This window comes from Sinohyriopsis cumingii, chromosome 19 (assembly GCF_028554795.1).
Source record: "Sinohyriopsis cumingii isolate HCF-2022 chromosome 19, ASM2855479v2, whole genome shotgun sequence".
NCBI lineage: Eukaryota > Metazoa > Mollusca > Bivalvia > Unionida > Unionidae > Sinohyriopsis > Sinohyriopsis cumingii.
The window spans coordinates 68570873-68591322 of NC_142979.1; the positions used below are offsets into that span (position 1 = coordinate 68570873).

Consider the following 20450-nt stretch of genomic DNA (forward strand, 5'->3'; position numbering starts at 1 on the left):
CACATTGTAATACTGATCGCGCGTAGGTTGCACGTCGAAACACTCTATCATAAAGTGCTTAACAGTGATTGGTTCATTGCAAGAAACGCACTCTGGTGGGTCATCACCTTTTAGTATGTGGGAGTGGGTTATATAAGTATGACCAATTCGAATTCTTGCAATGACTACCTCCTCCCTACGCATGATTCTGTCGGAAGGAGTCCATTCTCCTAGGGTTGGCTTGGCGTGAAGTTTATTATTCACTGCATCATTCCATGATGCCTGCCACTTCGGACGTAAAGCCTCTTTGATACTAGGTTTAAAATCAGTATACGGTATTTTAAAATCAGATGGTTCATGAGATGGGGCCATTTTAGCAGCGCGATCTGCCTTTTCATTACCTTTAATACCAACATGACTAGGTAAGAAGGGGAACAACTGCTATACGAAGACATACAAGTTATCTCTCTTTTGCCATTGATATATTTTGCTATTAACATAATGTGCGTAGATGTATGTTTCAGTTCACTCTAAGCCATTAATGTTAGACTAACAAAATGATTAGATTATTCTAAAATAATTATATATCGATCATTATGTGTCAAAACTATAAATACTAAAAGCATACAAGAATTAAAATACACTTGCCTCTTTTTTTCGCGACATTTTTCCAATGGCTCTCCTCTATCTGCTTTATTAATGTTTGACAGGTCTTCCTTAACCATTACATCGCCATCAATTTCAGAAAGAACTTCCGGGAATAAAGCATTCGCCACATTTGTTTCATCTTTATCTATGAAATAAGAAATTCCTTTATCCAAGTTATCATCATGTTCTTCTAGTGGATCTGTACTTCCTTTATTATCAGTGTAATCCTTCGCGATATGAATGTTATGATGAGCGTCACAAATTGTTTTCTTTGACGTTGACTTTATTGATTGATTAACTCCAATGAATGGATCAAAGTCCTTTTTATCAAATGTGCTAGAATTCTGGTTCTCGGATTCCATGTTGACACGATGATCAGACTGTGAATGTCTTCACATTGTTTTTCTGAAAATGATCGTATGTATCAACTGTATCATACGACTACAAGCTAGTTCAGTGATACGAGCTATTAAAGTAAGCATAGTCGATGACGACAATTAAATTGTATATTAGTACTAAAATTAAACCTAATTTGTTTTAAAGCGTACTTGTTCAATATTTGGCAGACACAATTGCCATTAATTCATTATATTTGCAAACGTTTCGAACATTGCTAACATTCCGATATGGCCAATGACTTGGATAAAAATGAGCCTCATTAGCAGAATATTGTAGGCATGATGGATTACAAGACCATCTTTATTTCTATTGTAAAAGACATAAGGTTGACAAGCCTAAGAACGTTGATAATTAAACATAAGCATTTAAATTTCAAACGTTCAAGTAAATATTATACTTATCAAGGTGAATTTCCTGAAAATTTATAAATTCAATCCAAAGCTCCTTTTATTCTAAGAATAAAGATTTTATGATGTTACTTAAATTCATTTCGTTTAATAATACAGGCAATAATAAGAACATGCCATGTTTAATTCGACTCTAATTGAACTTAAAACCTACAAATGTTATTTAAGTTCGTTAAATGTTTTGTTTTGGTCTCTATATTCAGCTGCGGAATTTAAATAATCGTTGGTGTTAAATTTTGTTCTAATTAGTAACATTTTTCTTTGCACATTCAAAGGCGTGGTATGAATGCATGATTTAGTGCATGCTTTAAATGCAAATTTATGCATATATTAGAATCATATACCCTAAAATAAATTACAAGAAGGGAATAACAAAAATGAATAATGTTGTATGTGAAATTTATTTGTTCATTAGGGTCCAAAAAGAGACGTTTGTATGAAATTCAAACTCAAACTAGAAGAATTAACGTTACATGATGAAATACCTTAAAAACAATGCCTATTACATGGTATGTGATTATACTGTAAATGTTTGCTTATGGAAAATGAGAAGGACACGTACGGAAAGAACAAATACTTGTTTCCTTAAAACCAGAACATTGCCAGCTCTACTGTATAACTGAATGGCCTTATTTTAATATATTGTGCAAGAAAATCTCGATATTCCGACAGATGTCTCTTTTACTACAATGACCGCACACACCCTTGCTGTTTGTTTTAATCGTGCAGCAATCCAGTGAGACCTGTGCAAATAAAAAAAAATAAACTTTGCATTAATCTGGGGAAAATGCTTTAGATTAGAGAGAGAGCCACATTAAAATGTCTAACCATAAAGAGGTGATGACTTACTGTCTTACATATATAATCTGCATTTAATCTGCAATTTTTTGTTTGAAAAAGATTTTCAATGTATCATTAAATCAGTTGAATATATCAGCATTACTTCAAATCACAACGTTTTGTGACCACATCAAAGCTGAAATGGCGCACACTAGTTGCAAAGCGCAGTCTGAGAAACCTAATGTAACCGATGTGTTCAAAGTATAACATTTCAAAGTTTGGTGACTCTTTGGACACTTTATTGAGTAGCTATGACATTCAATGACAGCTGTTGACATATCTTAATGCTGAGCGCCAAGCAAGGCAGCTGTTAGTACCATTTTTGTAAGTCTTTGGTGGAACAAATGTAGATACGGATATATCAAATATATTATTTTGATTAAATTGTGATGTAACAAACCTCTCGTGTTGCAATACACACATTCCAGTGCGTATAGTAGAACATTGCGAGTACTGATCCATGTGTCGGAGTGCAATCTGAATGTACAGGTTCGAACAATCGAGCAGAGAACTATTGATTAAATATGATGATATTTAATAATATAGTCCGAATATTAGTAGTGATTTATTTCTTTTGAGACAGTCGACAAGTTTTGCTTTGTATTTAAGGAAATGCTTTATTGACTGCAAGCTTACCTAAACACCAGCCTACAAAATCTAAGGAACTTTTCCACAAAGTCAGCTCAACAATGTTCTGCAATGCTTCCATTTGGTGATTTCACAGTACATGAATATACCATAATTTACACAGATCTTTCGAAACTTATACCATCATATTGCTACAGCCCTCGAATAAGTTGAGACAAGTTTATTTTTATTTCCCTTGTGGAGCCTCACGATGTACCGTCTGCACCAAACAACAGGTGCTCGTCGATTCTCGCGTTTGATAGCTCAATTTAGTAACGAGTAGCCAACAATTGTAGATATTGTGTATTTCTCCCGAGTTAATGATTACAAAAGGGTTGTAGTCAACAGGAATGAGCGCTAGAAATATCAGTAAAGGTTCCTTTATTGTAATAATTCAGTCACGAGGCATCTCGGCTATTTTTGGCGTCTCCCATAATTCCTTTCGGTAGTCAATGTTTCCGATCCGTGACGTCAGGGGTTACAGGGGTTATGGATTTGGGTCTGATTATATCAAGCTCGACAGGAGGGCAGAGTTCGAGTCATAGGTTTGTGTGTGTGTGTCTGAGAGAGAGAGAGAGATATTTTGATTTTTAACGTAGCTTTACCAATTTTTCAGTTATATCGCTACGATGTCTTGTTGTTGTTGTTAAGTTTAATTATAGTGGCGTGCGCACAATTGTGCATGTACCACTTTTTTCTGACTGCACCGCAGTCTGCTAGTTGTTCCTGGGGAAGGGGATGGTGCCACCTCCCCCAGGCTTTTATGGATTCAAGGAACCCTGATAGTTTGGCCCCAATCTGTAGGTCCATAAAGGTCCCTACAGTTGAATGGTTTTGGCTGTCGTTAGTGGGAAGGTGAGCTCGGGAACGGTCCTGCTTGCTTTACATCGCTGGTTTCTTGTTGCATTTGCCTGGTGTTTCTTGCGATTTTTTTTTTTTTTTGTTGTTATTTTTGTTATTTTTTTTTTTTTTCGATTTTTTTTTCTTCTTCAAAATGTTCTGAAAGGAAGGGGGGGATGTTCTATGCTGTTTATAGAGGTTCTTAGTAGAAATCATGTATGAAGCTACGATGTCTGCAGTGTGGCAGTTTATAGCGATGTCTAGTACTGGGGCATCATGCCGCAGACATGTAGCATGATGTCCCACTCAGTCACATTATCCTGACACCAGGCCGACCAGCCCTTACACTAACCTCTTAATGCTGAGCGCCAAGCGAGGCAGCTGTTATTAACATTTTTCTAACTCTTTGGCATGACTCGGCCGGGGATAGAACCCACGACCTCCCGCATCCGAGGCGGACGCTTGACGTGATGGTCTAGAGTGCGGATGTTGGGTTGGACAAATTTAGAAAAATGTAACAAAAAAAACCAAAAAAAACTTGCTTGAGGAATAATAGTTGTAATCAGTCGTTACTTAGCACTAATTGTCATTAAGATTTAGAGAAACTTTGATAGATATTTATCCTTATACTCAGGTAACTTCACACAAACTGAAACGACAGTGATCCAAATGCAGCAGACTACAGGTTATTGCAGTACTGTGCAGCTTATACACTTTCTTCAAAACATCGATACACAATATACTTTTTCTTCTAATTGAAACTTACGCTGCTCATAAAAAGTTCTTTTCAAATTGATTTCAAAGGTTTTATATTATTGTCGATTTGAGCAGACTTACGACTCCCCATGCGCCAGTTTGTTTTAACTTTAAGGTGATTTATAGGTTAGGTGTAAGTACACGCAAAGATTTTAAGGAGTTGTGATAATTTTCTTTCATCCAGAATTATAATATAAGTTCTTGACTGTCGAGTCAATATCAGTTCTGAACACTTTGATAAAAAAAATAATACTGCATTGGTCTTCGTCAGGCACAATTTTTGTTCTGTTGAAGGTTGTTTCCTACTCCTTTTCTTTTTTCTCCTCCTCCCTCCCCCCTCTCTCTCTCTCTCTCACTCACACACACACACACACACACACACTACTTATACGGTATTTCCAGAAGTAGTATGCAGGTTCGTGCAAGAAACACTAAGCAGTCTCATATATGCTATTCAGTCTTGTTATTTTTCGCCTCTTCGTCTCACCTCATTCTTCACAAATTTCTTCTCTTTTCTTAGGGGTGGTGATAGTTTCACTATTACGTATACTGGTGATCACATATTTTGTCTGAATCGCAGTGGTATATGTCTGTGAAAGGTTCGCATTCGTAAAGCTGAGCCACGGCACGGTACAATACGTTCAAACAATAATTTTAATGTCAATTTAAAAATTTGCATTTATTGATAACTATTTGATATTATATAAAAAGGCAGTTAAAGAAAGAGAAAGAAACAGAGAGACAGACGGGAGGATTGAAAAATACAATAAAAACGTTCTCCTGCAATATGTGTTCCCTCTATTGTATAATTTTACTTTTGCCTCTTATGTTCTTTGTATGTAACAAATATGAAACATGAAACCTGAGATCAATTTGATGCTGAATTGTAAATTATAGAAACATTCACGTGAGTGGACAATGTAAATATATTCAACAGACCAAACTTGTGGTCAAAAGAATATGTTAACGAAATTGTGTTGCTGGTTCGTGTGTTACTTGCATAGATTAGAGTGTCTATCTTATGATTAGCAATGCCTTATTTTATACGAGGGTCTGTTACATCATAAAACACTTACTGGCCTTATTTAACCTATTTAGTACACAGAATGTTAACATTTCCTTTGTTAGAAAATGGCAACGTAAGGCGACCGAGCTGGAGATATTAATCGCATCTATTCTATAAAGTCGGAGTATGTTTTCAAATGTAAGAAACCGGCCATTAGAAATACTTACTTTTTATCACTGTCACGTTAGGATAAGCTCAGTAATTCACTTATTCCTTCACACCAGTACGAATGAAATATATCTTGTTATGATGTTTTCACGTCCATATCAGCAACCCGGATGTAGCCAAAAATAGCATAAAAAGTGGGAAATTCCAACCTTTGATTGCAGGTATCCCAAAGGGTTTCGAAACTACTTTTGAACTGAAAATATTTAATTGACCGTAAATGTTCTTTATTATAAATAATACGTTTACGTGTATTTTTTAGTTAGAAAAATGAGAAATAAAGTTCAAAAATTATATTTCACAATTTCCTTAGTGTTTGTTAAAATATCCAAACAACATAGCTATTTGTAAAATTAGCATACATATATTTGCATATCGTTGCCCTATTTTGAACACCAATAGATTTAAAATGCATTTAAGCAAGGACAAGGAAGTATAATTGTAAAGTGTATCATATTCACAACCACTATGCACATAGCAAGGCTGCTTTTATTCTTTTGAAACGATGTATGCAGCTCTGAATGATCTTTCGACAGCGTTTACCTTTTTGGGTTGGCATAGAACCTGACGTAAACTTAATTTACTAGACATCGCCCATTACTTTCAGCATTTACTTAAGTTTCTAGTCTACTAAGTTTCTGATCTACTATGGGATATATATTTGCCGTATACAGCCTTATGGATGCACTTAACTGTTGTTGGAGATTTTCTCACTCGGGTTAATGTTAATAACATGTTTGATTGTCTTTCTTCTTGCAAGTGGTACAGTCCTGCATTCTTACTTCAAGCATGCATGAGCTGAAGGCTTTTGTGATTTAAACAGGTACTTAGCAACAAGTTCTTAATTCGAAAATATTTTTAATTTGAAACTTATACTTTGGACTATTCTTATGAGTTCTTATCTATTCTCTTCTTTTGTTTCTTAATTACTCCTTAAATATTGACAAGCACTTTTGGAAAAAAGCACATAATATTACCTATCATTTAGTAAATTGTTAGTTACTACCGCTACTCAATAATCTTCAACCAAAACACGTCGATATGAACCTACATAACTATCTGATATGTTTCAGTACATATCATTCACTTCTAATACTACTCGGGGCTTAAATAGGGAAGAAAGATTTATATCGTTTAATACTGTTTAAAGAAGAAAGTGTATGAAGTAATACGCTTTTTGGCAAATAGCTAAACTTTAATTCCGGTATACAAAGTAATCAATTCAGGTACCATAAAGTTGATATGAAATATATCCATATCATATTTCATATCGAATGTACAAAAAGTATAGCCGCAATGACAACTTGAGCGCTGTATTAAAATAAAAACTAATTTCATCAAAGTAAGACCTCGAAGCTAACTCATGAAATAAAATGACAACCTGAAAAGTTTGTTGTCTCAATCCGTTACAAATACTGACCACGAATATATATTCTGTGCAATATATATATATATATATATATATATATATATATATATATATATATATATATATATATATATATATATATAATAATAATAATAATGAGGACTTTGTATAGCGCCTAATCTTTAGAAGCTCTAAGCGCTTTACAACATTAGACAACACCTATAAGATAAAAAAACATATATAATGATATGATTACAAACACAAACACCATGAAATTATAAAACATAACAAATATGCTGAGAATATTAAAGGCAGGAAACATTATTAGGTCTTTAAGCTTGTTCTTGCAGTTGAAATAAGTGAGTTTTGAGAGCACTCTTGAATGTGATCACTGTATCTTTGTGTCTAAGTTCAGTGGGCAATTCATTCCACATTGCTGGGCCCTGGTATGCAAAAGAACACTGTCCATATGACTTTGTTTTCATATTAGGAATAATGAGTATACGATTGTCAGAAGAGGAGCGTAAGTATCTTGCTGGTGTGTACACGTGGGTGAGGTCGGATAGGTATGTTGGACTAGAGTCCGTCAGTGAAACGTAGCACAGAGAACAAATTTTGTGTTTGATTCTGGATCGAATGGATAGCCAGTGTAGGGTACACAGCAGCGGGGAGGTGTGCTCTGATCGTGGTATCTAAGCATGATCCAAGCAGCTGTGTTTTGAACTTTTAGAAGTCTTTGGAGTAGATATTGAGATGAACCAGACAGAATTGAGTTAGCATAGTCCAGTCTTGAAAGTACTAATGAACACACAAGTGTTTTAGTGGCATCAGCTGAAAGATATTTGCTAATGGAGGTGATGCGTCTCAGCTCAAGATATGCAGCCTTGCATATGTTCATGACATGTTGGTGCAATGTGAGAGTACTGTCCAGAGTAACACCTAAGTTTCGTACTGATTGTGTGAATTTAATGTTGGTGTTGCTGATATTTATTGCTTGAGGTAAAGGATGTGAATGAGAAGTCTTTGTGTTGTAATCAGAATGGCCTCAGTTTTATCATATTCATCTGCAGCTTGTTACATGTCATTCATGATTTCACATCAGAAATGCACCTCTCTACACCTTGGATGGTAGCATCAACTTAAGTTGGATGGCTAGATTTGTATATTTGGGTGTCATCAGCGTACAATTGGCGAGACACTGGATGATGATCTATGACATTTGAGAGCGGCTGAGTGTATAGAATGAATAGAACAGGTCCAAGAACAGACCCCTGTGGAATATCACAACATAGATCAACAGGGCTGGAGTGTATTCCATTTGCATACACAATTTGTGTCCTGTTGACCAAGTAGAACTTGAACCACAGTAAGGCTGTGTCATGAATGCCAAAAACATGATGGAGACGGTGAAGTAATATAGCATGGTCTATTGTGTTAAATTCTGCAGACAAATCAAGGAGGAGGGTGAGGACTGTAATCTTTCCGCTATCCAACGCAGAGAGAATGTCAGTAACTACTTTTAGAAGAGTGGTTTCAGTACTGTGGCAAGGGCGATATGCAGATTGTTCATTGCTAAAAAGACTGTTTGAATTCAGATGAGATACAAGCTGGGATAGAACAACCTTTTCTAACATTTTTCATATGAATGGGAGACTAGAAACTGGGCGGTAGTTCTTTAAATCGTTATGGTCTAGTGTTGGTTTCTTCAGCAGAGGCTTTACAATGGCAGTTTTGAAAAATGATGGGAATTTCCAGGATGAGAGAGAGGCCTTAATATAATCAGTTAGTGAAGGCAATACTGGATCTGAGCACTCAGTCAGCAGTTATGTTGGAACTGGATCAAGTTCACATGACTTTAGTGCACTCTTCATCAGGATTGTACGTACGAAACCCATAGAGACAGGTTCAAATGCTGCTAATGGTTGCCGCTCAAATTCAGTATCCCGACTTGACTCTAATGGCTTGTACTTTGTCACGGAAGAAATGTACAAACATGTCCGGAAGGTCAACTGGAGAGAAGGTAGTTGGAAGTGGTGTAGATTTGTTCCTTGACATTAGCTTGTTAGTAATCTCGAAGAGCTCTTTGCAGCTGGAACTTTCCATGATCTTAGTAGTGTAGTGTGTTGATTTCGCTGCATGGACTATATTTGTGACATTTTTCATCGCGGTTTCATATATTTGCGTATGAATAGTGAGTCTGGTGGAAAGCCAAAGCCTTTCAGCTTTACGGCGGTCTCTTTTAGCAGTGCGAAGCCTGTCCCTAACACTTCTATACCATGTAGAACACTTTTGAATTGATACTCTGCACTTGGTAGCTGGGGCATGTTTGTCGTGCAATGAACACAGGCAGTTATCGAGTTGTTCTGCTGTAGGAGGTAAACAAGTTGTTAGGTTTGCTTGGATGTCATGCATTAGTTTGGTTCTATTTATCATACAGAGGTTTCTCTTAGTAGCAGATAAAGGTGGAGGGTTAGGGACTGATACGTCAAGATGGCATATAATGCAGAGGTGATCTGATGCAAGGTCATGGGATACCAGGAAGGACCGTAGAATGTTATCATCAGGTCTATGAAGAATCCAGTCTAAAATGTGACCATTTTTATGGGTGGGTTGGTTGACTGACTGTTTAAGGTTGAAAACATTAATGGAATCTATGAGTTTTGATGTGTTTGGGTTTCCGGGACAGTAAAAGTGAAAGTTGAAATCTCCAAGAATAATTAGGTTGCTAACTATCGAATTTCCATACTCCAGGAGATTCGGAAACTGCTCCAAAAAGAGAGATTCAATCAGCTTGTTTTTTCTACTAGGAGGAGGGCGGTATAGGCAGAAAAAATGGATTGACCTTTGCTCCAGTGTGAGTGTGGTTTGGACTAGTTCAAACGATGTGTGGTCGAAATTTAACGTTGTGGTGTGGTTAAGACGTTTGATCATGGAGTTCTTTGTGATGACAGCAATTCCACCTTCGCGAGAGTTACGGGGGAACGACTTGATGGAGTAACCAGTGGGTGTTAGATCTGCGCACTTGGGCTCATCGCCTGATGTTTTTAGCCATGTTTCTGTCAGGAAAAAGACGTCAATATTCTGGTCGTTGAAAAAAATTAACTATTTCTATGCGCTTCTCCAGTGGTCCTACTGATTGGGCATTGAATAATGCAATGCGCAGAGGTATCTCTTGGATAGTTGACACGAAGGTTGACGAAATAATAAGGATTTAATTAGGTTATCTAAATTAACGGTCGAATTTTTAAATTATCGAGCCGGAAAGGTCATAAGGGAGATAACTGGAATTCTTCTTCCTGTTCTACGCCGGCCTGTTTTGAAACAACGTTTCTTTTCTCGCTTCTGTTTACATTTAGGTAATGAAGAATGTAGTCCCACTTCGTTTAGTCTAGAGCACAGTGTAGTGCGGAGAGCCAATGAGTGGTCATTTAAAGCAATAAATGAGGGTCCATCGTAGCATAGACGGGTTGACTGGCGAGTATAACGTGATGGCGATTTGTTCAAATGGAAGTTGTAGCAGTGGAGCAAGACAGCTGAGAAAAAGTATAATTGTTCTCATTTCCAAAACAAGGAGATGAAGAAACACATACGAACTGAACAGCCAATACATGATGAACACAATAACGTAGACGAAGACAGGCAACAAGCACAAATATCATGAAAACGGCACAAAAACGGAACAGCTGCGCTTCATCAAGCCGGTTAAGCGATAGCGGCCATCTTGAATTCCTGTCCATATATATATATATATATATATATATATATATATATATATATATATATATATATAGCAACAGATTAAGTAACCATTTAATATGTTAACCAAAATATATAATGAAATAGAATCTCAAAACGACATGAAAATCAGCAGTACTGACCTGAGTGATAAAAAACAGTGACTAATAGTTTTTCCTTTATGCACGTATCACCAGAAGTTATTTTATTTATGATGTGTGCAGATAAAATCCAGAGTCTTACAGATAAGAGTTTCATATTTAAATGCCTTCTTTTAAGTTGGGATGCTAGGCTTTGTACTATTGAGCAACCGTCTAATTTAAATTTGTTGGAAACAAACTATGCAGGATGAATTTCCAGTACAAAGTATCTCTCCTACAACAGCATGTGCGAAACTGAAAATAAAATGTATCATGTTTCTAAATAGTACATGGATACACCTCAACCTCTTCTCAGAACAAATGTCTGAAGCATTTTCCTAAGTACAAAGTTATTTTACTGGTATTGCAGACATACAAAGCTCAAGGTGCTTATAGGCAAAACTCACTGTACTATCATTGTACCAGATTTTTGAAACCTATATGGATAAAGTACATAGAGGTAAAATGCATGTAAAAATTATTTGAATATTATTGTAATTTATCTGGATAGAATCTGATTATTTGTCAGCATAATAATAGAACAAAGTCTAGTCCTGTTTCGTTGTCTACTTTGGTATTAAATCTTAATTCCCCGTCCTACCCCTTATCAATCTGCAATGAAAACAAGGAATGTAGTCATATAAATAATATAATATTAAATCACATTTTAGGGATCGTGCGCAAAATTCTTGGGAGACTTGGGCTCAAATTCAGTGAATGTGGGTGATATACTTTGCAACCACCTAAGTTAGCTCAACCTGTCAACCTTATGCAAATTTTGTACACGCCCTTATTACGGTAATGGAAGTATACAAAACTTACACAAAATAGTGTTCCAGTGATAACTCCTCAACTTTTATTTTGACTAGATATTCACCTACCGAGCAATTCAGAGCTTAAAATGGTATAAGCAGTAATGAAATATGATGTAAGTTTAAATCAAGAAAACTGGGATACGTTCGTTTTCAACGGTATCATTTGTAATGGAATTGTAAACAAGAAAATTGTGTAGATGATTGAGTTCGTTTATTCCCGTTTGTCTATAGCTTCATTTATCCACTAGATATGTGTACTGCCAACTGGATAAGTTTACATTACTGTATGATGCTACAGACTTCTTGTAAGTTCGGAAATGAACTGTCGAACTCTCTTATGGTACGACACGTCTTAATGATTAAGAGTTCATTATACACTTTGTCAGAATTAAATGAAGCAATAGTTTGCAAAAATATTGTTAGTAAATTAGTTATATATGTATAACTAAACTCTAATTTATCTTTAGATATATGAGTTAAATTAAAAAGTGACAGTCCTACACTGCTATGCACGAAATTGCTAAATTATTAAGTAGTTACAAAGTTATTGTATTACACATGGCAGTCCGTAAGTCCGGTAGATCACTAATTTCTGTCCTATAGTAGATATATCCTCATGACAATCTGACATTAAATGACAATGGTCCACATAACATATATTTGCTTTCATTTCCTACATATTTACATGCATCATAATTTGAAATAACTCTTAAATTTTAAACTCTGACCTGGGCAAGTGTGCTACCATTTACTGCAAACGTTTTGGGGATCCCGGACCTATCTCTCTTATAATACCAAAGGCTCACCCAAGGAAAGATCTATTGTTTATGGTAAGGCATGCATATTGTTTCATATTAGACAGAGAGTGCTGATCCAATCATTTAACGCCCATAAGACCACAATTCCTGTCTTGGTAAACATAAAATTGCTGATACCGTTCTCCAAAGAAGTGTACTTCCTACAAATAGATGAATTATTTCAAAATTATAATTATAATTAAATGAAGCTTAAAAGTCCTTATAAGGCCAATGAAGCCTGTCACACTAGACCAACTAGTTGAGAAAACGTGTACCAGTCGCAAACCCGGTTTTATGTGGGAACAAAGGATGCGTTAAGGTCTGGTTGGAATGCGATAATGATGCTCTTTCAAACTAGATTTCTTCCTGGAGTTATTCCAGTAAGTCATTAGTATTAGTATGGAGATGAGTAAATTGTAACACTTTTATTAAAAATGTACCAGTGGTCCTGTGTATTTTGATCAGAATCCTTTGTTATTTCCGTAGGTCTAAATTTACATTGCTGCAAGTATAGACGTGTAGGGATTTTTTTCTGCTGACAAAATTTATTGTGAAATCTCCTTGCGCTCAAAGGCCAATGGAAGGGATGCTAAACCTCTGAAGGTCTAGAGGCGAAGGGAAGACTGAAAGAGTGCTTTTGTCGGAAGGTTTGTCATTCAAGTGGGGACTTTATTATTTCTTCTTCTTTCGCACTCAAATACATGTTCATGTTTTAAAATTCCAACATGAAATTTGCTTCTATCCTATTTGCTAAAAAAGAGAGGCAACTCCAATCGAGTGGGCAGGAATACATTTTGCAGTAAAGATTACTGCTGTTATAACAGATTTTGCACCAGGCGTTTTATAATAGACTAACTGATTGGTACTGAAATGAAACTTCTACTACTCCGACGACTACTACTACTACCACCAGCTATTTCAACATGCTTCAGAAAATCAATAATGATTTTAATTTCTCTCATTGTCATCATTTTCCACCAAAAAAAATCTCTTCATTCTCGACCAGTCTACCAAGATTACCTAAGAAATAAAACTGCTCAAACTAATATAATTCTCTCGCTGTAAAAGTTAATAGTTATCCATTTAGTTTCACACTTAAGAAACAGACTTTACACAAAACTCAACATCGTCAGTTTTTCCTTTGTTGTTCAGCCTTTTTTTATCCTGATAACAAGAATATGTGTTCTAACTCCATTGCACATCACGAGTTTGCTAACTTATTTATGATCTACGATTCATATACCCGTCAACTGATAATTATGCGGCTAAGCACCAAAGTGTAGTTTCTCCAAGTTATCTTTATAATTTCATTTCAAACTGTTGATTTTACTTCCATTGTCATCGTCTATTCTTTAAAGAAATTTTTTCATCTCTGTATGATTCTTTATTTTTGTCGTTTAGCTAGTGTGGTTAGCCATTTTATATGTGACTTAAGCACTTCGTGGGCAAGAAATATGTAAAGATGAAACCTACGGGTGGGGTTCTCGTTCTACAAATATTAGGATGTAAAATCCTGTCATAATATCGAGTAAAAAAGAGGCCCCACACCCTTTACTATTTCTGTCTGTAAGAAACACATTGCATTACTTACGGAATATTTTATCATCTTTTTATAGATTGTAAAAACTGCTTGATGATTCCAAAGAATCCACCAGACGTAAACACCGTCTTCTTTATATTTCAGGCAAAATATAAAGAAACTATCAACTTCATTTGAAGTGGTGGAAAGTTTCTTAAGTTAGTTCTTATATATTCAGAGAGAATTGTGTTCAACATCATGCGGAATATTACATCTTTGGACAGAAGAAAGAATCGAGAATGTAATGTATTCAGTGCTGCAGGAATAATACACCACGCATATACGAATTTACTCAATTTTCCTACATCATATTGACATAAATCAAGACGACTGGAGATGTAACTTTAAAAAAAAGTAATTTTGGATCACAGGATGGCAGATTTCAACGTAGAAGGGCAAAGGCATACCCTGCAAGGGGACGACGGCTCTGGAATTCCGTTCAAGAGACTCAAACCAAATGAAACAGGTAAATATTCCTTGTCAAAATATACTATGTACAAATGTGTATAACTTTCTTGTTATTTTATATTTGTTTCAAATTGTACAATTACGCATTTGCTGATATTTCCGTTAGCATTTTTGTACTTGTATTAAATGAGCATTCTCTATTGTTTGATGACTTACGCTGATTTTAATAAGCATTTTTACCAAGAATGTTTGCATAGTTTAGAGAATTTCTAATAAATGTGCTTTGTACACAGAAACAAAACTGTCGATAGTCTAACCATTTTCTTTAAACTTAACCAAGAGGGCATGCAATTGTTTAATCAAAACCAAACGATTCCGTGATTCCACCACATAGTTCATCTTGGACACTCTTCTTGTAGCAAACAGTGGTCAAGAACAAACAGATTGAGATATGTGGATACAACGTTACATGAGGTGCATACCTTCCAGAACTTGTGAACTGTCTTCATGTTTGAGGTACTGGACTGACGTGCCTCTGACACCTATGCCACAACTTCACGAGGCAAAGCACTTGCAAAGTTCAAAAGGTATTTATCTTTAAAATAGCACAGCACAGCTTACCTTATAAGGAATTTCATAAATTGAAAAGCATAAGACGAAATTAAACACAGAGACCTGAGGCAGTCCTAGACTTATATGCACGAAATTACTAATCGGTTTTGAAGTTACTATCTTACACTCTGGATTCTTTTAGCATGAGTGATCGCTAATTTCTTTTCTATAGGATGCATTCCCTAATGCAGACTCTGATGTGAAATACAAACATTTTAAGCGTGGTGGGGATGTCTGGCAGTAGTCATGGTCTGAATAAGCAATAGTTGAGCAAGTATGTTCAAGTGGGATCTAAACATCTTTTAATCCATCCTAAATTTGTATATTTTCAAAAAGTTCAAAGTAACCATATCAGCCTGAAACATAATGATCTATTGCATTCAGGAGCAGTTTCGTCCATGTATCTACGTCAAATTGCAGGTATACGTGTCGGTAACAGCACATTCACCAAACAAATGGTCCACACATGCGGACGCACCACTCACATATGTGCGTGTGTGTGATTTGATTTCGAAGTAGATTTAACAATTTTTCATTCATATCGCTACGATGTCTGCAGTGTGGCAGTTTATAGTGATGTCTAGCACACAGGGACATCATGCTACATGTCTGCTGCATGTCACATTATCCTGACACCAGGTCGACCAGTCCTAAATCTAACCTCTTAATGCTGAGCGGCAAGCGAGGCAGCTGTTAGTACCATTTTTGTAAGTCTTTGGTATGACTCGGCCGGGGACCGAACCCACGACCTCCTGCGGACGCTCTAACCACTAGGCCACCGCAGCGGTATCTAACGAAATAGGCATCGATATCATAATTAATAAATGTCATTAAGGGTAACACGATTTATGGTTCAGGTATTAACGTAATTTAAGTTACTGTAAGGCATGTGCATTTAGTACCAAGTCTTTGGTATGACTCGGCCGGGGATCGAACCCACGACCTCCCGCATGCAAGGCGGATGCTCTAACAACTAGGCCACCGGAGCGGTCCCCACTCACATATACACACACGCATGCATATATATATATATATATATATATATATATATATATATATATATATATATATATATATATATATATATATAGTGCTGAGGACTTAGTACAGTGCATACTCTTTGGAAGCTCTAAGCGCTGTACAATATTAGATAACACATAAAAACGTATACACCGACAAAACTATAAACACAACACCATGAAATTACAAAACAAAAACATGCTGATAATACATGAGGAAGTAAAGATTATTAGGTCTTTAAGCCTGTTTTTGCAGTAGAAATCGGTACGTTTTAAGAGCAATATTTCATGAGATCACATAGTCCAGTGTCTAAGATCATGGGCAATTGATTCCACGCAGCTGGGCCATGTTAACGCAAAAGAATATTGTCCGTATGACTTTGTTTCCACCGTGGGAACAATGAGAATGCGAGTGTCGGAACAGGCGCATAAGTTTCTAGAAGGCGTACACACATGGGTGAGGTCAACGAAATATAGCATAGTAAAGAGATTTGTCTTTGATTCTGGATCGAACGAGTAGTTCGTAAAGTGTTTAGGGCAACGGGAGTTGTTTAGCACATGCTGAGCGCTCTTCGTGCTCTAATGCGTCTCAACTCTATGCATGCAGTCTTACATATGTTCATTACATGTTTGTATAATGAGAGAGTGCTGTCGAGAATAACACCGTCTGGGTTTCGTACTGACTATAAAATAGTTTGAGGTTAAGGATGTGGATTATAAAGTCTTTGCTTGGTGATCAGGATAGCTTCAGTTTTATCATTAGTCATTTGCAGCTTGTTGCACGTAATCCGTAACTTCATATCGGATATACACATCTTTACGCCTTGAATCGTAGCCCCAACAACAGTTGGGCAACCATATTTGTATATTTGAGTGTCATCTGTGTACAAGTAGTAAAACAATGAATGTCTGTCTATGATATTTGAGAGTGGTTGAGTCTATAGAATGAAGAGAAAGGGGCCAAGAATAGAGCCTCGTGAAACACTAAAACATAGATCAACTGGGTTGGAATGTTTTCCATTGCTGACACAATTTGTGACTTGTTGACTATGTTGAACTTGAACCATGATAATACCGGATCGTGAATATCAAATAAGTGATGGAGACGGTGAAGTAATATATCATGGTCAAAACAGACCAGTCTATGAGAGCGAGGGCTGTAATCTTTCTAATATCATAATCAAAGAGAAGTTCGTTAGCTACTCTCAAAAGGTTAGCGTTGGTACTATGGCGAGGACGACATGCAGACTGTACATTGCTAAACCACTGTTTGAATTCAGATGAGATAGAGTTGGGATAGAACAACTTTCTCTAAAAAATATTAAATGAATGACAGGTTAGAAATAGGGTTGCAATTCTTTAAATCGTTAGGGTCAAGTGTCATCAACAAAGGACTTACAATGGCAGTTTTGAAAAATGATAATAATTATCCGGATGCGCAATAAGCAACATCGATTAGTGAAGGCAATATTAAATATAAACACTCAAGTAGCAGTAATGTAGGAGTCGGATCGAGTTCAAATGACTTGGAGGCGCTTTTCATGACAATTATATGAAACAAACATTTAAGGTATTCATATCAGTCTCGGGGAGATGCAGTCCACTTCATGCTGAGAATAATGCATTTCTGGTTTTTAAATATGCCAAAACCGTAGTGCTTTTCTTCTCGCTTGAGTTAATTTATTCATATGTGATTCTCTAGTGTGTCTTTTCTGGAATGCGACTACATCACTTATGTTGATGAATGAAATATTCCTATTAGAAATGATGAAATTATTAGAGATTTACTGAAAATAAAAAGCACAACCCCTGGACTTGATATGATACCTACTCGTTTTTATCAGTGCACGATTGAAACGATCTTATCATTCCTTAACGCTCTTTTGAATACAATCTTTGAAGATAGCTGTTTTCCTACACACTGGAAGAAGAGTATTATCTGTCCTATACGTACGTGCGGTAACAAGAGGTATCCAAATCATGACAGAGGGATATAATTTATTGATGCTTTATGCGCGATCTTTTCCGATATATTGAACAAGTTGTCAGAGGACAATGGTCTGAAAAATGAAGTTCAAGCAGGGTTTAGGAAAAATTAATCCGTATGCAATACTATCTTTATTCTTCAGTCACATATATCTTCTTTGAATTCTCTAAATCGTTAGGAGCAAGTGCCGGTTTCATCATCAGCGTATATATATATATATATATATATATATATATATATATATATATATATATATATATATATATATATAAGGAAAATAGATGGTTGACTGTATTGCCTTTTTGTCGATTTAAAAACAAATCTTTTGATAAAGTACAGCATGATAAATTATGGTCGTCATTAATACCCAAGGGTATGAATGGTAAAACAGTAAACATTTTAACAGTTATGTATAGAAACCTATAAAGCTGCGTCAGAACACCTAAGTTTTAACTAGTTACTTTGAATGTACATTAGATACAAGGAAAGATTGTGTTTTGGGCCCTGTCATGTTTATCATTTTTATCAGTGACTTGATTACACAGCTGAAGCTCGAATGCAACAAAAGGTTTATTTATCTCAGAAGTTATTGATGATATTTTGTAATACTTTGCGCTGATGATGTTGCTAATTACGTTGATATAAAGCTTCTGTCGAACCAAATGAATGTTATTGAATGTTTCTGTCATAAAACTGGTATGTTAGTCAATCTCAATAAAACAAAAATGATTGTTTACAGAAATTGGGGATATCTCAAACAAAACGAGGTATGGTTTTTCAAAGTACATCGTATTGAGTGTGTGCATTATTACAAGTATATGCGTCTATTTTTCATCCCAAAGTTGGTTGCTTTGGACAAAAGCTAAGCAGATACAAGCAGCTCAGACATAAAAAGCAACTTCAAGAATTTTTAAATATAAAAATTGATCTGGCTGTTTTAGTGTATTGGATGCTTTTAAACTTGTTGGTTCTGTAATAAATCAAATTGCTTGAGATTAGTAAGAAATATGAGGATATGAATTTAGTTCAGATAGTGAAATACAACGTTTGTAAACAGTATTTAGGTGTTCCTAAAACTACCAATAATGCAATTGTGGCAGGGGAGTGTGGATGATACCAGCTTTGTGCCTGTTGGTTTTTACGCTGAATTAAATACTGGTCGAAGTTTGTAAGAATGCCTTCAACTCGCTACCCACACCAATGTTATTTAATGATAAGTCCAATTTTTATAAATGAAACGGATTTTCTGCAACACGATTGGCTGTAAACGGTCACGTGATACTGATTCTGGAATTTTTTACACATCGATAAATTCTGACTACTTTCGTTTTTTGTGCTCTTTGCAGTATAAATAAACATTGCAGACAAATCATTGTGAAACGATTGTTTCATCTTTTAAATTTTTTATTCAGCAAATAAATATAAATTATACCCTTTTTATACTTTTTCAAATATTCTTTGATTGTAATGCATAGTTTACAATTTGGCGTTCGTCTGCTACATAGTCGCGCAAAATGGCCGATTACGGTGATTTTTCACTGCAATTTTCTGCGGAGTTTTCTTGAACAATTAGATGAAAAGGAGTTAAAAGAAATAATAGCAACGATTGAAGCAGATGAAGATGGATTTGACTATAATGTGGATGGATGTTACAAACACTGAAAATGAAACAGAACAACAGAGATTGATAAATTCCCTCACACAGCTCCCCATGACATCATTCACCCTAGCCATACACAACAACAACAATAAAAGTGTTCGGAACTGGGCCAGTTAATTTTGAGGCCGCTGTGGGACATAAACCAAGATTCGAGAAATTATCTGAGGATGACTTAAAAGCTATTGAAATAAATCAATGCTCAGAGGCTACTAAACGAAACACAAAATGGGGTATTGGCGTTTTAAGTGGTAATTTTTTGTAAATTTTTCAGTTTTAATTTTGTTTGCTTATTTAAAAAACGTGAAACGTGTGTGGATGTTGGAGGTTTGGTCAATATGACCACTTACACAAATATAAAAACAAATATTTATGAGACCATTATTCAAAGACTGAATAAAGGTTTTTAAATGGTAAAACTACCATCTCCACCAATGTGACTTGAAAATTATATATAATAATCCATAAAGGTGATTGTTTTGTTAATTTAAATTATTTTGGATGTGTAGTCATTAATTCCTTCCAGCACTCCAGAACTCAACCATGCAACCAAACAAAATATATGGCAGGTTTTGCGAGCAACTCTACATTTAACAACCGCACAT

The 20450-nt window shown here is 35.8% G+C and overlaps 2 long non-coding RNA genes across 5 annotated transcripts in view; one reads left to right on the forward strand and one right to left on the reverse strand.

Moving 5' to 3' along the window:
- Window positions 1-629: 629 nt before the first annotated feature.
- LOC149775894 (uncharacterized) lies at window positions 630-5834 on the reverse strand. Its single transcript, XR_016416458.1, has 3 exons — window positions 5730-5834; window positions 1996-2176; window positions 630-1032 (listed from the first exon to the last, which is right to left on the reverse strand). It is a non-coding gene; the product is annotated as an uncharacterized LOC149775894 (long non-coding RNA).
- Window positions 2683-20450, forward strand: part of LOC149775895 (uncharacterized) — a 29540-nt gene continuing 11772 nt past the window's right edge. The window contains exons 1-3 of one of the 4 annotated variants that reach the window (XR_016416454.1): window positions 2683-3445; window positions 14268-14628; window positions 14990-15157. This is a non-coding gene — a long non-coding RNA (uncharacterized LOC149775895). Of the gene's footprint in view, window positions 3446-6190; window positions 6551-13075; window positions 13231-14267; window positions 14629-14989; window positions 15158-20450 lie in introns of those variants that run through there. The other 3 variants (XR_016416455.1, XR_016416456.1, XR_016416457.1) reach the window with 3 other exon arrangements.